This window comes from Pithys albifrons, chromosome 29 (genome assembly GCF_047495875.1).
Source record: "Pithys albifrons albifrons isolate INPA30051 chromosome 29, PitAlb_v1, whole genome shotgun sequence".
Lineage (NCBI taxonomy): Eukaryota > Metazoa > Chordata > Aves > Passeriformes > Thamnophilidae > Pithys > Pithys albifrons.
The window spans coordinates 4,467,376-4,482,987 of NC_092486.1; the positions used below are offsets into that span (position 1 = coordinate 4,467,376).

Below are 15,612 nucleotides of genomic sequence, written 5' to 3' on the forward strand. Positions count from 1 at the left end.
CCAGTCATGGCTTTTCCACACATTCTTGCCTAAGGCGTGACAAATTTAATGGTGTATGTTTTGCTGAATTGTTGACTCTTGTTTTTCAATCCTGCTAAGTTTCTAGTGAGGCATAAAAGAGTGTTTGTGAGCAGGCCTCTGTGTGTACACAGCTCTGCCATGGCTCCTTCCCCTTGGCCCTGGTGGAGTCACTCCAGCCAAGGACTGGATTAGTAGAAACTGAATTAGATTAAAAGGCAAACCAGACTGAAGAACCAGGTTTTAGTTCCCTGTTAATTGTAACTTATCCAATGCTTGGATAATTGCTCATAAATACCTGCTGAGTTGCCAAGCCTGTGTTAAGGCTTGTCAGTCTTTAATAAATCTTAAAGATTTAAGCTCCCCCTCTTTGGTGCTGCCCATCAGTTCCCAATGCAAAGGCAGGGCAGAGCTGAGCACTCCAGCTCAGCTCCTCTGGCAGAATGCACCAGTCTGTCTGGATGTGGGAGAAGGGCTGTGCAAGAGCTCCTGGAAAGGTCACTGGTATTTTTGGAGCAATAAATCATGGGGGGAAAGATTTGCATTTTGGCTGTATAAAATCCAGGGCTGGATTAGAGAGAGCATACTTTGCAGTAATATTTCTCTCCTGACTTGTTTTATTAGCTTCCTTTAAACATGTTACATTATTGCTTATAGAATTTCATTTACTTGGATTGGCAGCTTGATAAATATGTCTATTGGCGATGATTTGGATTGCTCTGGGCATTAATATTATTAAAACCTGTCACAAGGAAATGTCTGAAAGATGACTTACTGTAAAGATTACAGCATGAAATAAATCATACAATGGTATTTGTTACCGTTTATGGCCTCTTGGAGCCGAGTCAATCCCTTTTTATGTTGCATTATTTTTCAAGTTTTTATAGCCTTACATTATATATCGCTGTCAGAAATGAACAGATGGGGTGTCAAACACGAGCCTTCTGAATAATTCCCACCCTCGGGTTATTTGTATGAAGGACAAGTGTAAAACTGTGTTCTCGAGAAAAGGGAGATGGATAGAGGTGCAGGAAGTGTTGTTGCAGAGGGTGAGAGCCCTTTTGGCAGTGCACATTGTGCTTTTGCCCAGTCCTGGGCTCTGCTGGGGGCTCTGGGTCTGGGCAGGGAGGAGCAGAGTGTTGGCACAGCAAAACCCTCCCAGGGAACACGAGCTCCACGTTCCCTCAGCTCTGCCTTTGTTGCAGAGATGTGGAAGGGCTGGTTAGTGACAGCCAAACCTCGGAGGGTTTGTACAAACAGGGACAAGTGTGGATGCCTGTAGGTACCTCAGACACTTCAGGGGTGGAATTCTAAAAAAAGTCCCTCCTGAACCACACAAATGGCATTGCTGGAGTTTGGGAAGTGTGAGGAGGCAGATGAACAGTTATTTTGGATGCTGCAGCTTTATGGACTCATGTTAGTCAGGAAGCTCCTCTAGGAAGTGGTGACAATATTTTGCATTCTGCTTTTTGATGGGCTGAGAAGTCCCATTGTTCTTGCTGTGTATTTTTGAGGCCTCCTCAGAGTCAGCCTGCCAAGCTGGAGGGAGTGATGGTTAAGCTGATAATGCACAGGCTGTTAATTAGGTTTATCTGAGTTAAAAGCATTCAGGTGGGAGACATGGTCCATGCACACCTTCCCCCAAGCTTTCTCTCCTCAGATCTCCAGCCCCCAGAATCTTGTACAGGTACAGAACACAGATCAGCCTGACTTTTGACCATGCACAGACAATGAGCCTGATGAGTCCTTGGGATGGAGCAGATGTTTTAGTGGATTCCTGATACACAAAACCAGCTTCCACGGGGTACAAAAGCTGCCCAGACTTGTTTTGTACAGGCTGCATTGTTGTTTTGCATGAAACCCAAGCCTGTTTGCTGGCATTGAAAGGAGGAGTTCCCTCTCCTCTTTCTGAAAGCCCACAATAAGCAGCAGCACAGTCCATGTAGGCTCTGTGGGGGATATTACTCATAACCCTAACAAGACTCTTCTTCCATCAGGGATTGATTTTACACCTTAATTCAACTTTGGTTGTATTTTGTATATGGGCCTCCAGTTATTCATCTTCCCTTTCCTTCACTTCTGGAGAGCAAAAATTTAAAATACTAGAAAGAAAATCTCTCAGCCCTTGCCCACCCTTACATATAGAATATTTTTAACTTCTCTTTGTATCACATCCACTGCATTTGGCACCCAAACTCCCAGTGACCATTCCTGACAGATTCAGTCAGCTAATCCAGAGTTTATTGCAGCTGCTTTCTGAAGCTCCTTCCCCTGTGTTCACATGCATCTCTTGTTTCTCTGAGACTTCCCATTATAGATCAGAGATCCTCTCTTTGTATTCCTCAGTCTTTTTTTCTCTATTTCATGTGAAAACGCAGCACCTCCCTCTCCTCCAGGCCCTTGTCCCATATCCAGCATCAGGAGTTTTAGGGATTCACAGTCACCATGCTAAGAACGGTTGTACTGCACGTTGTACCTGGAGTTGCACCCACCTGTACCTGCTAATCCGATTCCACGTTATACAATGGTATAATCACTGAAAGAATTTGCATGACTGATGGTGTGAGTTCTGAGTGCATAAGGATAAGTTTCATAATTAGCTTTCCCTGTGAACTTGTGCAAACCAGTCTATTTATAATTTGGTCAGCTCCTGATTTTTAATGAGGGTGCTGAGAGGGACTGAAGCCTCTGGCATCATGAGTTTCATATTTTAATTACCCACAGTAATTCTGACAATTACACCAATGTCATAAATCACATCATAATGACCCATTAAAAAAAATACCCATATTTAATGATTGGATGGGGATTTAAATTAAACAGACACGCAATGGCTTAACAAGAAGCCAAAAGCTCCATGGAGTTTTGAAGTCTTCCAAATCTTTTCATTGAGCCGTGGCTCCAGAAAGCAAAAAAACTTCATGCAAAGTTTCTTTCACAGGCCAAGTCCTGATTTCCTTCTCATGGGATGAAATCCATGCCTGTGTCCCTGGCTAGAACTGGGTTTCTACATGATTTGAGTCTTAATCAGCCATTCTGGTCTCTCTCTTATAATCCAGTTGAATTCAGGATGTTTCTTACTCTTGGCAGTGCCAGTCTGGTGGTCACAACCATCCCCAGATGTCACATGGGCATAATGACACAGGTTTTTAGCCAGTAAACTTGAGTTTTAGTGGAGGTACCATCGATCCACAGCTCACATCCTCCTGTTGCACTGCCTGTGGTTCAGTGAAGTGTAAATTCATCTGCTTGAGTGTGGAGCTTAATGCCCTTCCCACCATGGACTGTTCTGAGGGCAGTTAGTGTGGGATGGGCAGCACTTTTCACCCTTGGTTTTCTCCTCTGTGGCACCTCTTAGACCTGATACAGGGCTGGGCTTGCTCTGCCAGTGAGTCCTCTGAGGAGCAGAGTCTGCACAAAGGTACCAGCTGAAATCAGGCTGTGGGATCTGGGTCCTGCCTCCCTGCTTTGGGCCCTCAGTGAAAATCACTTCTCTTATCTAAGGTCTTGAGAAAGCCAAGCTCTGCTCTTTAGATTATTTTGCTATTAATAACGTCACAATAAGTGGGTGGAAGTAGCTAATGGCTCTAAGCCACAAATGATCCCAAATGTTCCCAGTCTCTGCTCTCCTGTAAACCTTGACAGATTGGGAGTGCTTAGTAAAATATTGTAACACTCAACACGCATTTACAAGACAGCGACCCGTCCCATGACGGCTTCCAGATGTGCAAGTGTGTGCAATTCCATCATTCAGGAACAGATTCTATTGCCCTCTGCAGATCCCCCATCAGGCTGCTCATAAATGCTGCTCATAATTAAATTAACCCACTAACTAGCCATGCAAATTCTGATAAGCAGTGACCAAAAAGAAAACAAAAGCAGGGAGCTGTTGAGATGCTCTCAAAAAGTGACAAGGTTGTCTTCAGGGATTTTTTATCATTATGAGGAGACTTGTTTTTCTTCCCTTCCTGTTTGCCAAATTCTGCTTTGTCCCTTCATACATGACAACTGTTTCAAGGTTTTAATCTAATAATTAGGAGCTGAATTTTGCCACCCTTCCTCAAGCTGTCTGCTGTCTGACTCTCAGAACAGCCTTCCTGGAATCAAAGCAGCCTCTGTTCTCTGTGTGGGTTGCAGGATTAGGCTTTAGTTTTTGAGATGCAACCTGTGCCCAGCCCAAGGAGTTGTGGAGGAGCAGGAGGAAGGGAAGGCAGCCCCAGAGGCAGTGGAAGAGCAGGAAGGTGCACATGCTCCTGGCCATGCCAAGGTCCCCACCCGTGACCTCAGGAGGGAAGGAAACATTCCATGAGGTATGTTACAATTAATGACTTGTTGTTTTCTGTCAGAAACAACAGCTCATGGCCCTGACACAGGAGATCTGCCTGCAGAAGGAGGATCCCACTCCCCACCACAGCCAGGCTCTGTCCATCTGCAGCAGGGCTGGAGTTGTTCCTCCTGGTTTGTATCCAAGAAGAGGGAGGGGATTTGGGTGGAGGTTGGATCAGAGATGGAGAGCAGGGAACAATGGCAGGAGGTGTCTTCTCTCACATGAGATTTCTTAAGGAAATAGCCTTGAATCACCAAGATCCATGTTCAGGCAGTTCAGTCCAGTTATCCTTCTGCATTTGGAATTTCTCCAGTGTTGCCAGCTCTTCAGCTTTGCCATGCAGGTATCAGGAATTCTTCACCTGGAGTCCTGCTATTGGAGAATCTTGGCTCCCCTCTAAAATATGATATCAAACAACACCTATTACACAAAGATTCAGCCTTTCTATTTGTGTGTTGTGCAAGTCCCAATGCAACGTGGCTCTTTCCAAGCTCTTTCCTCTGTTCAACTTAGTTCACCTTTATTGTTCATGTTTACAGCTCTAAATAAAGCTGGAGTCCCTAAACTTAGTGGGGGACTGCAAGTATTGCTGCAATAGAGATGATAAGCACAGACTATTTTTATTTTAATGTTTTCTGTGCAACCACACTGACTTCACTGGGATTACATGTGCATTGCTTAGGGGCAGATTCAGTTCAGTGGATGTAATTAAGAAAAATTTAACTACTCATTTTTAAGATTGGTTTTACTTGTTGCCTGATGTATTTGTTAATTATTGGATGGAATACTCTAAATTATAATATTTTGCAACAACACGTAATACCTCTGTGTCAAGTAATTACATCTCAGAGTTCCTCAGGAGGCAGGAAAGCTCTTTGATGCCTTGTGAGTGCAGTGATATAATCCAGGATGATGAACAAACCAAGTCCAGACAAGCACCATTCCCTCCCAGCACAGGCCTGGGAGTGAGGAAAGGGGCTTTGTGGAGCCTTCAGAGGCACAGACAATGCTCATTGTGTGGGGGGACTCCACTCCCTCCCAAAGGAAAAGGTTCACATCTGTGTGGATCTGGGAGAGAGTCAAAACACAGTGAGAGGATTCCCAGATGGGATGTGAATGACCAACCCACATGGCAAGTGTGAAATCATCCCCAGGGCAGGGGAAGGACCCAGGGTTTGTGCCAGGGCTCTCCAGGTCTCCACAGGGACCCAGAGGTGGTGGATTCCTCACCTGGGTGGGATTCTGAGTGTGGCTCTCCCAAGCCTTGATTGCTCTGAGGGGCTTTGTGAGTCTGCTTCTCTCTCTGGGCAGAATTTAGGACACAACCATAAGCTTGGATTCCTGGGGATTTGCTGGAGCACAGAAGGAACCCAAGTGCCACAGACCTCGCTGTGTAGACGTGACATTAAGGCTCATTGTGGCCACGTTTTCCCACGACAAGGAGTGAAGAGCTGACGTCGGGAGACTGCGGGCGAGGGATTCAACAGAGCTTTACAGCTTTGCAGAGGCATTATGAAGAATTTAAAGATAGCTTGTCAGCAGGAAGTTGTTGGCAGCTAACAATTTGATAAAAGGACTTCCACTCCCTGCCTCCTAATGCTATAGACAACTGTTAATCACTTATGTTAGTCCTCAAATGAAGTTTGAAACATCTTGGATGTGTCTGACCATCTTTTAGTGTAGCTGAGAGCTACATTATCTCCTTTGATTCATGGAGACATGAGTGACTGGTGGATATTAGGTCAGGGCTGTGGAAACAGGGAGAAAACAAATGTAATTTGCAGAGTCTGTGGCAGAAGGAACCCTTGACTAAAGAATGGCTGTTAAATCAGAGTGTGCTTGGCTTTGGCAGGGTGATGCCATTTATGAAGTGAGTTTCCTGCTGTCTTTCCCCTCCATGTCCCACTTTAGGGATCCAACAGGTGTTTCCTCCAAGGCGTATATAATTCCCATAATATTAGAATGAGGAGTTGTCATTTCTGACAGGTTGTGTACAGAGATGATGGTTTTATTGTGATAGAGATACATCCATTGATTGATTGGTAAATCTGAGTCAAGGAAGGGAGTTCGAGAGAAGAGTCTCTTGTCAAAATCCCATTGAATCCGTGGCCTGAGGATTCACCATCTGAGGAGGAGACGTGTGGCTGGTGGAGGCAATTGTAGAGATTTCATGGGGTACATGGTCCCCTTGCCCTCCAGTCTTGTCCCAGCTTCCCAAATTCAGGAGAGCCACTTCAAAGCCTCTCCCTGCTCCTTCTCAGAGATGGAAAATTACCTTCTGTTGTGCTGAAGGGTGGGAGATTCAAAGCTCTTCCAAAAACTGCTTCATGCAACGTGCTGTTTGCCCATGAAACTTTTCCAAGAACTGTGCAAGCAGCAGGAGACCAGCAGGGACAGGTGCAGTGGTGGCTTTGGCCTCCATGGGCCTTCCCCAAGAATTCAGTTCCAGACCTTTCAAACTGGATGCTCAGAGCAGCATCTGATTGATTGGGTTTTGTTTCACGTGGTCTTGTTGCTGCTTCTGAACTACCCCAATGCTCACAAACACAGCCATGAATCTGAAATTTGCCTCTAAGAATATGCAGCAACATGGAGGTAATTTAAAGTCTCTGAAGAACAGGGGAGAATTCCTGCTGACTTCTCTTTGTGCTTAGTCAAGCCCATGTTTATATACATATTCTTTCAAAGAAGGTCCCCACTGAAGAACTCATTACTTAAAATAATCCTTGGGAACATGTCCAAACAGCAATAAACATCACAACTAATACAACAATCCAAAGAAACAATTTGCAGTGTATTTCTCCTTGTTTTTCTCAGCTGACACTGACAAGGAATTCCTCCAGCACACCACCTTTCCCCCATCCTGGCGTGGGTAAGGTGTGACTCAGACATCCTCCTTTTTCCTTGCTGCTATGAGACATGAAAGCTGGGATGTGGATAAGGAGGGCACCTCAGCAGCAGCTGAGGTGTGACCTCAGCTGGGGTGAGCTGCAGCTGCCACTGCTGGGAGGTTGTTCTGAGCTCAGCAGCTCCTCTCTGCTTCAGGAGTTTGATGGCCAAGGAGAGAACAGCAGAACCATCCTGGATCCAGTGGGAATGTTCCCCTGGTGTGATGCTGCTTTGCTGCAGGAGGCTCTTCTGGTAGGTGGGGTTGTTTTCTTTTGGTGTCCTCACGTGTCTTCCTCTTCATTCTCCCAGGAATGAGCTCGAGCTTCAGTGCATTGCCTGGGTGGAGGGCAGAGCACCCTGGAGCTCACTGCTGTTTATTCAGCAGTGTTCCCTCAGCCAATCCCTAACTTTAATTTTGTGCCCAAAGGGGAGAGTCGGGCCCTGCCCTGGAGGGGAGAGACAGAGGGTTTGTCTCTACCCTGTTTCCAGGAGCGAGCTGGAGATCAAATATCTTGACCAGGGTCACACAGAGACTCCACTGCAATGGTGGAGGCTGAAGGCTCATTCCATGGCCATATTTCCTTGTGATAGGTGGTAACCTGGGAACAGAAGGATCTCCAAGGTAACGAGGGATCAGTAATTCCTTCCATGTTCAACTAAAGCAGGGCAGGCACCTCCCTCGGGAGAGGGTCTCAGCAGGTGGACAAAGGAGGGTCTGATTGACATTTGTTTTACTTGGCAATATTGTGTGTTCTGTTCCCAGCCCCCTGTGCCTGTGACATTATTGATCAGGATATCTTTGAGACAGTTTGGTTTATTTATTTAATGCATCTAATCCGTAAAAGAACAAATCCCATCTCGAAATGGCAGGTTGTGCTCAGAGCTGCCAGAGAGCTGAGAGTAGGCAACCAGATCTTGCAATGAGGTGATCAAAGATTTCATCAAAAATACAGAATGTTCAAGCTGTTCTGCCAGCTGGGAGACTTGTAGCAGGCTGGAATTCATGCTGCTTGAAATGCTGCAGCTTCCTCCCAAGCAAATAAAAGGGCCCTATTGCCCAGCAACCTCCAAAATAGGATTAGTCATCACAAATGGGCAAATATCCCAAAAGGACTGGAAGCTCAGCTCGGGGAATTCGAGGGTAATGTTTGGAAAAGATCTTACAGGCAGGTTTACATGAGGGAAAAGCTTCCAACTGCTGGTGTGTCCCAGCTCCCCATGTGCCACTTCTGTTCTGGGCTGAGTGTTTTTGTGCGGCTGAGTGAGACTGTGCAAGGAGCTCAGTGTGAGGATCAGGAATGGCCACAAAGGAAATCAGGGCACTTTGGCTGTTGCACTTCATGTTTCTGCAGCACCTTCCTTTCCAACCACAGTTCTGGTTCAGCCAAGCCCTCAAAGGCCTGGGAGTCCAAGATGCAGTTTTTGGAGTGAGTTTGGTACTTGACAAGGTCCCAGACTATACTTTGGGTGCTACATTTTTAAAGCTTTGTGGATGCTTAAATGTACAAACACACTCCCATGGGATTTGTCATAGCACCTCAGCATCTCACCCTCCTGGAAAACCAAGGATGGGTGGATGAATGTTATGGAAGTTCCTCCTTGGTGTCCATGCAAAGCACAGGGCATGAAAACACATCAGAATATGCTCCTCTGACTTTTACACAAGGAATACATTATTAAATTACTTATTTTTTCTCTTTCAACCATTGGTCTAATACAACCCAGACATCTGGAAATTAAAGTATTTTTTTCCCTTGACCTCAGTAACAAAGCAATAAATGCCAGATCTGGCCAGCTCCTTGTCCCCTGGTTGGAAGGAAGGCCTGAGTGCTCCTGTAGTGCCTTCAGGATGGCTCACCTGTCCTTGCTGCACATCCACTGCTCTGGCTGCTTCTCTTGGGCTCCTAATTGTGCATTTCCTCTGCAGATTTCAGCAGTAATAGTTTTTCCAATTGTTCCTATAAAATAAGCTATAAAATAGATTGTGTTTTTAATTGTTTAGCTTCATTCAGCAGACTAATCGTTGGACTTCAGGCATGTTACATTAAATACAGCTAAAGGTTTCATTATTCAATTTAAACTAATCTAATTAGTTAGAGACAATCATTTAATTTGGTTATGATTCTAATCTCTCATCAGGAAACTTCTCCCTGACAAAGTCCCTGCTTTCTCTTTGGGAAATAAAACTGCCAAGGAGTGAATGTTGCAGGGAATTAGCCAGGAAAAAAACCAGCAGGCCAAAGTCATTATTAAGCTCTTGGCATTAAACTGGTATTGTTGCTTTACTCTACACTTCTGATGTTTTAAACCCACATAGATGATTTTTTCACTGCTGTAGGACACACTTGGAAGCCAAACACTTACAGGGGAGATTCTTCTTTTTATATATAGTCTCATCTTACCCACCCTATAGATGTTACACAGCCAAGGAATGGTTTAAGTCCTTTTAACCGAAGAGAAAAATCTAAAATACACCTCATAGCTGGTTTAGAGGAATTGTGTTTTAAATTTAGGCCTGCAAGGACCAAGCAGCACTGAACTGCAGGAAGAGTAATAAACCAGCATTGCTCTGAGAAATGGGCCAGTTCCTCCTGCAACTCCTGAGCGAAGCTTCCATGTCTCCAGTGAGGAGCCCCTGGGCTGGAGGGTAAATGGTAACCAGGGTGGGGAGCTGCAGGTTGTTTGCCAAGGCACAGGTGAGTGGAGGCCCTTCCACCCCTCAAAGAGAGAAGAACAAACCTTGGGGCTTGGTAGGGAGGGTGCTCAGTTCCCAGACAAACAGAGCTCGAGCTCAGAACTGCAGTGGAAGCAAAAATGCCTTCAGCCCAGCAGAATATTTATTGCATCTCTCCCTTCCTTAATTTGGCGAAGGAGCTGAGATTTGTCCTCCTCTGGAGAACGTGGAGTATTAATTAACTGAGGACGGGCTGAGAAATGGATGGCTCTCCTAAGTGTTTTCCCTATACTTTATTATCATTCTAGGCTTTTAAAACAATGGCTGTGCCAACAAAAAGATTAGAGTGAGGCAGAGACAGGTTTTTTAAATAATAACTAGACAAAATAATATCAATATACAGCATATACAATCAGAACAGAAGACAGATTCGTTACAAGGTGTATTTGAGTAAGAGGTAATTGTGACTTGAATAGATTACTTTATCTAATGTATTTATTGCTGCATAAATATAAAGATGTATGGAACTCTTCTGATTGTATCTAGAGAGGAAGTAAATAATATGTATTTTTATACAAATGATACATGTACCTCCATCTGTAGTGACAGATATAGATACTGTACCTTCATACCTGTGTATGGAAAAGAGACTCAGAGCAGGAAGGATATTTCACCTGATCCATCCATCCATCACTGTCCTCCTCCCCTCCAGGGGGTTTTCTTTTATCCCTCAGAACTGTAGCACCTGGAGGGCAGAGCCCTGAACTGCAGCGTGGATGGAAAATGGAGACGTCACCATCTGTCCCAAGGTCCTCCTGCCCCATTTCCCTTCAAGGTGGCCCTTTGGGCACTGTGGGCCCTTCCAGCAGAGCCACCCCAGCCCCTCCCACTGCCCTGGTGTGCCCAGCTGGCTAAACTGGGGCAGGGCTGGCTGGGCAATTCACCAGGTATGCCACTGGCACAACCACCACCACCTGCACACTCTGTCCTTAATCCACAGGCACAGATTTCCCCTCATTTCCCTGGGGACGATGGGCATGTGATGATTCCATCAGAAAAATGGATCTTGCAGATTTAGATCTGCTCAGCAGTAGCAACACACAAATGCAAATTACTCTGCTTATTGCCCTTCCCTGTGATCAGTTACTTTTGAGAGATTGATTCAAAGTGGAGAGATTCTCTCCCCATTTGCTCACAGCATTGTCTTACTCTAGTTGACAAAATGGTGTGTTTCTAAACCGACCCTGGTTTATCCATTTTAGGTGTTTCACTTTGCATATTTATGAGGCATCTCTTGCCTAGCTCAGATGACAGGGAATTGTCTCTCCATAAGCTGCCTACAATTCTAGTCTAATAAATCTTTGGCTACTCAGATAAGGCTGTTCCTCAGATTTACCGTGTTTTCTGCAGGCAGAAAAGCAACATTCAGTTACAGGATATCATCATCAATGAACACAGAGATATTTGCAAAATAAGGCCGAGGCACAAGTTGCACTTCTTCAAGCCAGCCCCTAAATCCCTCAGTGCACAACTGATCTCCCCCTCTGGTTCAGCAGTTGCCTTGCAGGTGGGCTGGAGGTGGCTCGGCTGGACCTCCAGCAGCTCTGCCCATCCAGGTCCCTTCTCAGCCCCAGCCTGGGGGCTGCAGACAAAACCAGAGCATTTTGCATCCTGCCCAGAGTGGAAGGTGGGAGGGAATCACTCGGGGTGCTCTGGGAATGCTGCAGCAGCACAGTCTGTTTGGGGGCTGGAACCAAACCCAAATCCAACTGTGCCTGTTCTGCACATCTCCTTCCTTCACAGCCTCAGAGAACCAGACCCACACAGAGCTAAACATGACTTACACTTGCAAGAATGAGCATTTCTCGGGGTCAGTGCTGATGCCAAGGACTTCTAATCTTTCCTGTGGAAAAATTTCAGTGTTCCAGTAATGCTGTAATTACCCCCCTGTCATGTCACAAAGCAAACAGGTTGGCAAACCTGGGTACAGAACTAAATAATCTGCAGCATAATCTAAACATATAATGGTAATTAAAGCTGACAGCTTAATAAGATACTGAAATTCAAATGTACAGTAGTAATCTGCAATTAAGTAATCTTTTGTAATAGTACCCTGCCAGTTTGTAAAATTTCAGGTAGAAGGCTGTGTACTGTTTCACAGCAAAATATTGACATAAGGAAAAGGTATCCAGGCAATGATCAGACACTCAAATCTGCTGGTACAGTCCATGGAAGGTGCAATAACACAGTGATTCATCTCAGGCGTTCAGCTGCTGCCACCAGCACACATCCAGAGATGCCTTGCTCGGCTTGGGGAGGACTTTTCCTGCTGTTTTGAGGGATTGTGATGCCTGACATTGCTAACAAGTTCTTGGCAGTCCATTGCCAAACCTCAGAGGTGGCTGGTTGGAGCAACAGTCCACCTAGGACCCCACTGGGATCTCTGATCTCCAACACCCACATGCTCCTCCAAGCAGAAAAGATCCAATGTGCACTGCCTGAACTGGAAGAAAATGCATTTCTAGCAGAATCTTTAGTGAAGTTTAGATTCCATCTTTTTGACTTTAATACTACCCTGTGCAAGATGAGTGGTATTAACTCTCAGGTCCCTGGAGGCCGTGCTAGGTAGCAAAGGCAAAAATGAGACATCATGTTAAGGGAGACAGGATTGGATGTGATGAAAACACAAACAGACTTTAGTTGGGACTAAACCAGCTCACTGGTGAGAACTGGAAGGAAACAGGACACATGCTCCTAGGAACAGAGGGATTTCTCTTCTAAGTCTTTTTGGTTGCCAAGATTCAAAGAAATTATGGTATGTGCTTTTGTCTTAATTCCTACAGCACATGTCCCACTATTCATGTCCAGCCTTGGTGAAGGGGAAGGAAGAACAAACCCCTCCCTGAAAAGCCCTGAGTGCAAATGGGCTCAGGGGGCTTCGTGCCAACCACCCCTGGATCCAGCCCTGCTGCTCCACCAAGGGGAATTACACTTTAGTTATGATGTCAATAAGCAGCTCCCAGGAGAGCTTTTCTTTTTTAATCCTTTGAAGCTCCAAGTGAATAAAACGAGCCATGGAAAAGCAAACCAAGGCAAGAAAAATTCTAAATATAGGAAAGGCTTTGGGATTTTTGCATGACAATGACATTTTTAGGCATAGGTAAGAGATTTCTTGCATTTGTCAGGCTGAGCCATTGTGCCTTGGGTTGTCTTCTCTTTTTTTCCTTTCTGCTTCTCTCCCTCTCGCCTCATGTTTTGTTATTGACTGTGTCTACAGATGCTGTTTTCAGAGTGAGAGCACTGGGGAATCAATCACAGCCATGTTATAAAAGGATCCTCATCACTACAGAGCTGAGTAAGTTATTCTTTAGGAACAAATTTCACAGCAGCAATATGCATGCTGCATTATTTATTTACCCCAGGCCTTTTAGAATTCACAGGCAGAGAGCGACAAGCACTACATGTCCAAGGAACATTAAAAGGTTTGACTCAGATGTTAATTCACTGCCTTTGAAGGAGTCAGGATGGTTTATCAAGAGAATAAATATAACAAAGTGTTACAAAGGTCTCAGTGTGTAGCAAAACTCCCAAGCATCCCTTTAGGACAAACACGATGTCCTTGGGGGTTTTGCTCCTGGAGTGGGTCCCAGGAGGGCTGGGCTCTGGTCACGTGGCTGTTCTCATCCCTTCATCCCTCCTGTCCCACCACAGCTCGCCAAGGGAGGGAAATCAGAAGCATGTTTGCCTGCTTTACCCTTATTTTCAGTGGAGAAAGAGCCACCACCAAAGGCAGTTCTGCCCAGGTGAAACCCCACCTGCCCCTTTGGCTGTGCTTTCCTCTCTCTGATGGTTTTTCAAAGCACAGAGAGAGGTTTTATGCCCAGTTTTCATCCCACACCAAACAGAGTTCTCAGCTACTCTGAGCAGACACTGAGTTCCCTCAGGATGTGGGGTGTCAGCGGAGGGAAAACATCTGCAGTTTGCTGACATGACTTGGATTTTAGTCATGTCAGATCTTTGACAAAATAACAAATTGAGCCCAGCCCTCAGCACATGGATGCCTGCCCTGCTGCAGCCCTGAACAGCAGAGAAATGTGTTCAGATTTACAGGGATGGGCTGCAGAGCAGTGGAACGCCAGGAATTTCAAACCTGGAAGCAGCAAACAGCTAAACAAAAACAGTTGGAGCTTTCCTGTGATTGAGTGAGCTTTCTGCAAGTCCCTCTGGTAGACCCTGATCCAGACAAATGCTCACTGCTGTGCCCATCTTAGGAGCAAACTGAGAGGGGCAAAGCCCACGTGCCTGAAGTTGTAAGGGGGTTGATTATTCCAGGCAATCTGTTCTTTCCCAGCCCCCGGAGTGTGGCCCAGGGGGTGTCTGTGAGGCTTGGCATGTCTGACACCCCACAGCAGGACACACACACTGCTGGCACTGCTGCTGCTCTGAGCTGGCCAGAGGAGAAGCTCAGAGCCCTCCTGTCCTCGCTGAAATCCCAACACCACTGAGGTCAGAAGGGGTTTCACAACGAATCAGGCTCATGCACAGCCATTAATTGCCAAGCTCAGCATGGCATCCACTGAGCTGAGCACAGTTCAACGTGTCAAACATCTTCTGAATTTGTGATCAGTGGGTTCAGAGGCATGTCATGAATGGTTATTTCCCAGAAACAATGGATTAGAGTCCAAGAAAGCCTTGCTATAGGAGATCCTAGAGAGAAAGAGCAAAGTGACTTGTAAAGAAATAGGAATCCTGCAGATAAGCAGGGAGAAAGAGAACAGTGTGGAGAAGTAAAGTGGGCCCCTTGTTGTGGCTGCAGCCCCTGCTTTTCACAGCCAGACTGTACAGGTTAGGCAGTGGAGTCCCAGTGATTAATGCCAGAGGCAAGGCCTACTCTCAGATCCAGGGTGGGTGAAATATCTGTGTTGGGAATACATGGCTGAAGGATGGCACCAACACTGCAAGACAACAGCAGACATTAATAGTATTGTGATTCTGGCTACTTTTAGTCATCTTTAAAAATGATGCACTCAAATGCTTCCTGACCCAAGGGGACACAACAGAAATCAGTCATTACTCAGGGAGTTAGTTGTGCTCGCTCTCTATTTTTTAATGCAAAGATATGGGTTCCTGATCTCAATCCCTCTCTGTCTCCTGCTGGGCTGCTGTCATTCATCTGCAGTGCTGGAGTGCCAGGACTTACCCAGCATGTTCAGGAGCACAGCAGGGCCTTTCTGCCTGGGGGTGCTGAGGTAGTTCCTTGAAAATAGGAAAGGAAGTTAAGGAGGAATCGCTTTCAGGGTAGGGAGGATTCTGCAACACTCTCTCAGCCAGTGACAATAAGGTGAGAAACTACTGCAGATCCCTGTACCAGCAGAGCAGCTGTGGACAGGACTCTGTGGTCCCAGTTTAAGCCAATAGAAATAGCAATTGCATTTCTCTTAAGTCAGGAAAATGAGAGGAAGAAATGAGATTATTCCTTTCTTTTTTCAAGTGGGTAAATTAATTATGATCTGATATATTAAACCAAACCTGCAAGAACAGAGGGAACGTGGCAATGCCACCCTGGTGACACAATCATTTCAAGCTGCTGTCAAAACTGAGTGACACTGTCAGTGGTGACACACACATGGGTCACACTCTGGTGGAGTTCAGCCAGGATTCTGGCAGCAAAAGAGCAGCTCAGCTCCTAAGCTGGCACTCCCAG

The 15,612-nt window shown here is 45.7% G+C and overlaps 1 long non-coding RNA gene across 3 annotated transcripts in view; it reads left to right on the forward strand.

Moving 5' to 3' along the window:
- Window positions 1-7,314: 7,314 nt before the first annotated feature.
- Window positions 7,315-15,612, forward strand: part of LOC139683793 (uncharacterized) — a 183,483-nt gene continuing 175,185 nt past the window's right edge. For all 3 annotated transcript variants that reach the window (XR_011699812.1, XR_011699810.1, XR_011699811.1), the window contains exons 1-2: window positions 7,315-7,486; window positions 13,186-13,263. This is a non-coding gene — a long non-coding RNA (uncharacterized lncRNA). The remainder of the gene's footprint in view (window positions 7,487-13,185; window positions 13,264-15,612) is intronic.